Consider the following 7,892-nt stretch of genomic DNA (forward strand, 5'->3'; position numbering starts at 1 on the left):
AGCAGGTGAGTGTGTTCAGACTGCTGAGCCAGCAGAAAACTAAAACTGAAAGGCTTTCCACTAGATCAGCTAAATGAATCCAGACACTTTATAGCTCTGTGTTGCTGGATCCAACCCTGGTGAAAGGGAAAATGAGGGGATGGCACTCTTTATTTTCAAGGCATCTTGCTTGCAGGTAGATTACAGACTTGAAACTACAGATTATAACTTGAAACTACATGAAGCAGCTTGACCAGGATCACAGAGGAGATCTGCAGCACAGTGGGGAATCAAATCAGGTCTTGAAAGTCTAAGCCAATGTCCAGAGCAGGGCAGCAGCCTTGTTTTCACTGGGTGAGCTGAAAAGGGACCAACCTCAGTGCCCTTGATCCATTCTCCTGCTCACTCTGAGCATGGTGGAAGGGATACACTCCATTGCTGCCCAGATGCACTTGCCTGGGACTAGACATGGCTAATTTGCCTGGGCCGTCCAAGTGCCCCAACATGGCTAGTGCCTGTGGAGAGGTGGATCTGAGGGCTGCAGGCTCTGGGGCTAGCAGGTCACTGCTGAGTGAGGAGAGATATGGGAACAGCAGTGTTTTCTAAAAGTCAACTTTTTGTATGTGTTTTTGTCTTCCTCTGTATCTGGATTTCTCTGATATTCCTGAACATCCAGAACGCCTAAAGAAAGCTGCCTACAAGACTGACACTTACCTCCTTAACAAGCTGTGGACATCAGACTTCCAAACTCACCATGGAACACTCTTGAAGGTATTGGTGATTTTTATAGTTTCATGAATATTTCAGCTGTAGACTCCTAACGTGTCCTTGGCTAGAATGTAAAAGCACCTTTCTTCTCCTCCCTGGCTTCAGTGTAAACTATGAGCTTTCTAGGCAGAACACAAGCCCTGTGTCTCCGTGATGGACTTTAGAGAGGACTAATAATGAGTGGAATGGGCCTGTAGCAACAGCTGGAAGTGGTGTAAAGCACTGAACAGTCACCTGGCCAAAAATAACATCTGAGGAATCCTGTTATTATGGCACAAGTTACAAGGAGGAAGGAAAAGAAAGGAAACAGGAAGAATAAACAAAACTCCTCAAAGAGAGGCAGAAAGCAAAGTTTATTTGCTTAAGGACTCAATTCTGTAGCCCTTATTTTGGCAATACTGATGGCTGTGTCTTGGCACAACAAGGCTGTGGAATGTTCCTTGGCAGTGGCCTGGCCTGGGCAGTGCAGAAGCAGCAGAGCAGGTAAGACTGCAGGTCACTGGAGGTGCTACTGCTCCAGGCCAGTCCTTGCTGCTGAGGAGAGGAACGAAGGGGAAAGGATGAAGAAAAGTGTGGTTACCTGCAGTGTTCTGATACTGAAGGTAATTTTGAGACAAAATTTCTTTTTCCCCAGAGTTCTGCTTGCTTTGGGAGCGTGTTGCAAGTGTCAATAACCACCAGAGCCACCATGCACTGCAAAACAACCAAGGGGATGGGTTAAAGTCCCAATCTATTTAACTGCATAAGTGAGCAGTTAGACAGACCTGCAGCCAGGTGACATTGTCTATACTCTTTGGTATGGTAGGGTATCATCACACTGCTTTTCTGGCTTTTTTTAAAGTTTGACAGTGTAGAGGCACATTAATAATATTACTGACAAACCTTAATATGGTCTACACACTGCATCTGCAAAGATGAACAAGGAAGGATTCATGCTCATTATTCAGGCCATGCCTCCATCCCTGTCTGTCCTGGGAAATACAGCTATATTGATAAAAAGTGGAGCCTGGGAAGTGTGTGAAACGAAGTGCATCATTGAGGCTTCCTATTTTCCTGAGTGAACAAAAGGAAAAACAGGCTCTGCAGTTTCTTTGGGTACCAGCTGGAATCCAGTTCAGGGATTCAAGTACTTGTTTCTTCTTCCTTTTCCACCTTACTTGGGCTATTAAGGTAAAAGATAGGACTGAAATTGCTGTGAAAAACATTCTTCAAATTACTTTCCCTTGTGGAAAACAGTCATTGCTCCTAGCAAGTGATATCAACCAGGTGGCTGATCATATTTGCATGCATTTACAGTATGGTCAGCATATTCCAGAATCCCTGGCTACATCTTTGTTTCCAAAAATTGCCAAGGAGGAGGCCTGAATATGCCACTAGAGAGATGCAGTCTTGTTTATAGATGTTCTGAGTTCAGCAACACATTACCAGTGCATTCCTAAGAGCAAGCTGGACAACTCAACACGTGTTGAAGCTGTGCTCAAACTCGTAACAGCTTAAACACCATGTTTTCACCAGTTGCTTGAAGATCCCTGGAGCAAAGAGGTGCCTTTTCATCTTTCAAGTGTCCAGCATATATTATCAAAGTGCTGCAACTGCTCAGAAAAAGGTCACACTTTATATATATACTTTATACATAAGTATGCATATTATGCAGACACGGTTTTTATTAATCTCTCTGCTTTATACTTTAAAATCCCTGAAACATATGATCAGAAATCCTTACCTCCTATCCCATACAGGCTAGCTGATGTTGCTCCTATCTGAAATCCCAAATCTTTGCTCAAGGTAAGGCTATCTCGTCTTCCCTCCCTCTGTGCAATTAGGTCTTTCTCAATTACCCAGGTCAAAGAGTTTAAAGTTGGTCTCTAATTTATAGTTGCCAGAGACTTAAATTGCAGAACTACTGAAAACTCAACCACCACTGGCAGTCAGAAGGATCTGTAGGAGTTAAATACTTCCCAGTCAGTTCAGGGTACTCAACACATCTCCAAAGAAAACTTCAGATCAATGACTGATTGAAAAGTTTGCCCCACTGGCCTCACCACATCCTCCAGCACAGCAGTGAGCAAACATTACCATCTAATGGCTGCACCTGCTAATTACAGCAATAATTCCTACTTTAACGGTGGAGGCTGGTCCTTGTGTAAGTACTGATACACTGAAAAGGCTGTAGGATTGGAAAACAAAATAATCAGGGAAAGATAATAAAAGCAGTATTTATGATTTTGCAGTATCCATCAATCACCTCTGGTGGGCAATGTGAATGGAGGAATCCTGCTAAAGTGTTTCTGGGTGACATGTCACCGTTGCTGCAATGATGGCTACATGTGCTGCAGACACATGAAAAATGACCACCATAAATTATAATGCAATGCATTAGTAACAGCGAAAGCCTTTTAAGATTTTAATAGTGAAACATTATTCCAGCTTCTTTTTTTTCCTTACAGCAGGACGAAATTTCTCCCACCCCTTCCTTTGTCAATGCCAAGGGTTGCACCAGTCCCAATCTTCTCCCCAGTCCTTCTCCATTTTGTTGCAGGCATCATCTTTGCCAGTGGGCACATCTGGAAGCAGCAGAGATTATTCAGGGTGGTGACTCTGAGAAAGCTAGGACTGGAGAAGAAAATCCTGGAAGCCTGAGTCCAGGACAAAGCTTGCTGCTTCACTGAGCTCTTTGTCAGAGGAAGAGGTGAAATACAGATCTGTATGTGCTCATGGCATAGACTCATTCTCCTTATTTCCAGCCCTGCTTTTTCTGCTGGAAGGTGCAATTTCCCCAGTATATGTCATGAGAGGTTTACACAGCTGATGCTTTCACACTGGAACCTACAACATCACACCTGACTCACTGCTCTCCTACTAACCCTTTATGGGAGAAAGTGACAGACGAGGGGGCTCCCAAATTGTGCTGACTCTGCACTTTCCTGTAGGATGGAGTCTTTCCCCCACTCTTTATAAAGGTGCTGGAGGAACAATACCCCAGTTTGTATCTTGATTCCTGCCGGCTCAGCTATTTGTGTAATCTCATGCAAATCAAGAGCTCAGTGTAACAAAGAGTCAGAGCCTATAAAAGAAGTTAATGATGCAGCTTGCTGTGTTTGTAGGCCTAGATGTGTCTGTTCCACTCCCTTCTGCCATCAAGTGAATGTGCATTTTGGACTATGCTTCACTACAGAGGCTGTTGAGTGCCAGAGGCTGCTCAGAGGCTCCCAGGCCATGGCAGAATTCCATGGCACCTCCTGGCCTCAGGTGAGCAAGGGCTTCCCTGTGATTGTATCAAAGCCTGGCAGCATTCCTCAGTGAGTTGTGGCACAGAATGGTTGTTCTTTGCCAATGCACAGAGAGGAAGAAGAGCTCTTAAATAAAGACTGAACCCTGCTACAGCCCGCACTCACTGCTGTCCCCTTCTTTCTCAATAATGATCCCTCTACAACCATTCCTGGCTTGCTTTGCCTACAGATCCTGGAATCTCCTGTAACAGCTCTCTTCAGAGAGACTGGCCTGACTTTACATATATAATATTCAGCATCGAATTTGCCATGGGGCCAGAATCAGGTTTGTCCTCTTAGCTTGTGCCTTGGAGGGTTTTGTAATAACACTGATTTCCTGTGTTAGACTGGGCTGCAAGAACCATCCAGGAAAAACAGGACCAGCTAACATGAATGTGGCTTTGAGAACTGCAGAAAAGTGTTAACTTAAAATTTAGGAAGGAACAGGTTATTTAGGAAAGACTTCACTTAGAAAATATAAGAAAAAATGTACTCAAGGGCATTTAAATCTGCCAAATCTGAAAGCTGCTACAGGAAAGCAGGCAATCCAGAAATGTATGGTAATGGTCATCCTACATACAGTTCCCTACAAAATAATTTTTAAAATAATTAAGTGGTTATTCATTTCCTACAGTCAGACAAGTAACAAATCTGGATCATTGCAATGGTTAGGCACAGCTCAGCTGTGAACATTCAGGCTTTAAATGCACTGTGAAGCCAAGATTTTAGCAGTGTTCCCTTGCTTGTATTTCCAGGTGCAGCTCCAGGACACTTTCCCATCACTGCTGAGGCCCTCAAGCCCTTTGTTGATGAGAAGGCTGCTGGCAGTGACACACCTGCAGGATCTATGGACTCTTGCTAGGGCTAAGATCAGGCAACACCAGAAGAGCTGGGTGCCTGCACAGACATAGGACTTCATTGCTGCATGCCTGAATGAGATGCTAAAGGTAACTAGTAATTGTCTCTTAGGTAGCTGCTATGTATTTCAAATGCTTGTAGTTAAGGTATTTCCAGCTGCACTCCTCCTTCCTCCCCTCCTTTTCTTCCTGGAAGACTGTTGAGCTATTTCTTTCTTTTAATTCAACCTAAAATATAAAGAGAGTGATGTTGTTCCACTCTAGACTGAAAGAAAACTTACTGTGTGCTCTCCTCCTCTTCAGCAAGATCATATTTTTTTAACCGAACAATCAGGCTGCTGTCTTACCAGCTCCACCAGCCCAGTATGGAGCCTGTGATGAAAAACAGATCTGCTGCTGGAAATTTGCTATGCTGTTAAAACAGTCTTAAATCTCACTGCCTGCCTCCTATCTGCAGGCAAAGCATGACATGCTCTCTACATTCAGAGTGCAGTGACCACAGATCTCTTTGCAGCAAGCTCAGACACCAACTTCACTTCATGCTGAGCTCTCCATGACGGTGTATCTGGAAGTGCAAGGTGGGAAATGTGTGTAGCTGCCCTTAGATGTGTTGTGTCCCTGCTCATGGCTCATGTTGACTCAGCTCCCCTAATCCTGCAGCGTAAGGTGTCTTGGGAATTTTGAGTTTCTGCATAGAGTCTGCACATCAACAATTCTTGAATACTCATTATTAGTCCTTTTTGGTTTGGGTAAAACACCCCAAAAAAACCAACACACAAAACCAAAACACCCAACACAAACCCCCCACCACCACACCCAACACACCCAAAACACCAAACACAACAAAAACACAAAAAACCCCAAAAAACCACCACATTTTTTTTTTTGTTTTGTTTTGTTTTGCTTTTTGGTTGTTTTTTTTTATTAATTCAGAATGGCTCCAAGAAGCCCCAGATGCTGACAGTTGTCCATTCTGTGGAATTTAATACAAGGACTGAAGAATCCTGCAATATTCAAAAGCAGTTCTATAGGAGATAGTGTGTTACAGCAGCACGAGTGAACCCAGGGTTTGTGTGGAGCCAGGACACCACACTGCAAGGCTTCCCTGTCACTGAGATCTCTTAATGCCACAAAGGTTGGGAACAACCCTTACACAAAGCAAAGTCAGGCATTACATCCTTCTCACCGACTTAAAAATCACATCTTGTGTTTACATTTTCTTCTAGGCTCCAAAACTACACAAAGGTGAGTTTGAACAGCCCATGAGGAGCTCTTCACTGGGAATAGGATGCTGGATGTTGTCTACATGCTATAATATGAATAAACCTGTACTCAGTTTCCCTCTCCCATTGCAGAGATGTTACTTTTACTATTTTTCCATACAGGATCTCAAGAGTTAGATCAGTGCATAAAGGTACGAATACAATGACATTTGGCTTCCTTAAAACTGGTACAAGCTAAATATAAAACCCACAGAAATTTCAGACAAACACTGCCTGTTTATGTAATTTATTGTATCAGCAGAATACTTTAAATCTTTATCCAACCTGACGAAAGTGGTCTTCCCAATAGATGAGACCTATGTGGCTTTGTGGGGAAGATGTCTTTGAGCAAATAAAAATCCAAGTCAGGGGTTTTGATCAGTGTGAAGCCTTTATTTCAGTGGGGTTTAGTGGTCTTTTTTTTCAAGTTTGATAACAGTAATTCCTGCATCCTCTGGTGCTCTCAAATCAATCTTTAAGAGTGCCTAATAATTTCTAAATAAGCTATTAAGTAGGAGATAGCAGACTGTGACCCTGTTTCTCACCCCATAATAATTAGTTGGCACTTACACTGGGCAATTTCAAGAGAGTGATTGATATCTTGGCAATTTAAGTCATTAGTTTTTGATTCTGTGAAAAGGATCTTTGTGTGAACAGGTCTCCATAGTGATTTGTGTTACACATCCTTACTGAGATATTTTGGTAAACTGCTGGTCTTCAGAGCACAAAGGCCCCATTTAGGGGTCCCATTGGCTCCCAACCAGGAAATTCTTTATGAGTTTTTAAACTAATTCCGCTACTACTTATTTCTAAATATTTTTTAATGTCTTCTAAGGTTGTGAACACAGGTTTGAGCCCGTAAGACAACAGGATGGGAGGGTCAGTGGTAAGGATATTTAGCCTAGGACTTGGGGGGGACCCTTTTCCCTGTTCTGCCATGCTTCTGTGATTTCAGGGATGTTGCTGAGATATCCATTGACTTTGCTTTCAAATAGTAAGAGAGGAAAACCAGCATCTCATTACTGTGCTTTGCAAGGAGGGATACACTATAGAGGAGAGGACATGTAGTGCCTTATTTATGATGAATACCATTTTTTCATGTTCCTGGTCAACAGACCATTGAGAGATATTAGTTGTTTGGCAGAAATAAGTAAGTTTTGAGTAGGCTGTGTTACACAGAGTTATAATATTGTGTGATTTAATATGGTTTTTTTGCTTTGCTTTGCTTGCGTAGCATGAATACCCAGATTACACAGGCAATTAATTTTCTGACTCTTTCCACGTCACAAATTGATGCAGAAACAGAAACTGCAGTGCTCAGAAATCCACTTACTACTCTGCCCAAAGCAGAAATTATTGGTCAGAGATTTGCAAAGCACTCTAAGATTCTGTGCTGGTGGAGTAACCTGGGAAGAGATTCATGAAGTTCAAGGAGATGCTGGAGGAGGCACTGCCGCCTTTGTGCTCTGTGAAGTGTCCCTGATCACTCACTGGGGTTTGCAGGATCTTCAGTGGGATATTTTCCCCACTTTCTGTGCCACCCCTCACTGCACACCAAGGACGGGCAGGGCGCCGAGCTGGGGCTCCCTGTCGCCACAGGAGGCAAGCTGGGTAAACCCTCTGAAGGGTAACTGAGTCCTCAGACTGTGTCTAGGGGAGCCAAGTCAATCGCAGCAATAACTCGCAACTCCCCCTCAGCCCCACGCCACACCCAACATGGCGGCCGCCACAGAGCGTCCTCCTCCCGCCCGCCGTGC

General features: G+C 43.6%; 1 long non-coding RNA gene across 1 annotated transcript; it reads left to right on the forward strand.

Moving 5' to 3' along the window:
• Positions 1–658: 658 nt before the first annotated feature.
• LOC146433198 (uncharacterized) lies at positions 659–6,217 on the forward strand. Its single transcript, XR_014853927.1, has 4 exons — positions 659–750; positions 3,287–3,436; positions 4,772–4,963; positions 5,807–6,217. It is a non-coding gene; the product is annotated as an uncharacterized LOC146433198 (long non-coding RNA).
• Positions 6,218–7,892: the final 1,675 nt, after the last annotated feature.

Source organism: Lichenostomus cassidix, chromosome 9, assembly GCF_008360975.1.
Source record: "Lichenostomus cassidix isolate B80296 chromosome 9, HeHo_3.0, whole genome shotgun sequence".
NCBI classification, from domain to species: Eukaryota; Metazoa; Chordata; class Aves; order Passeriformes; family Meliphagidae; genus Lichenostomus; species Lichenostomus cassidix.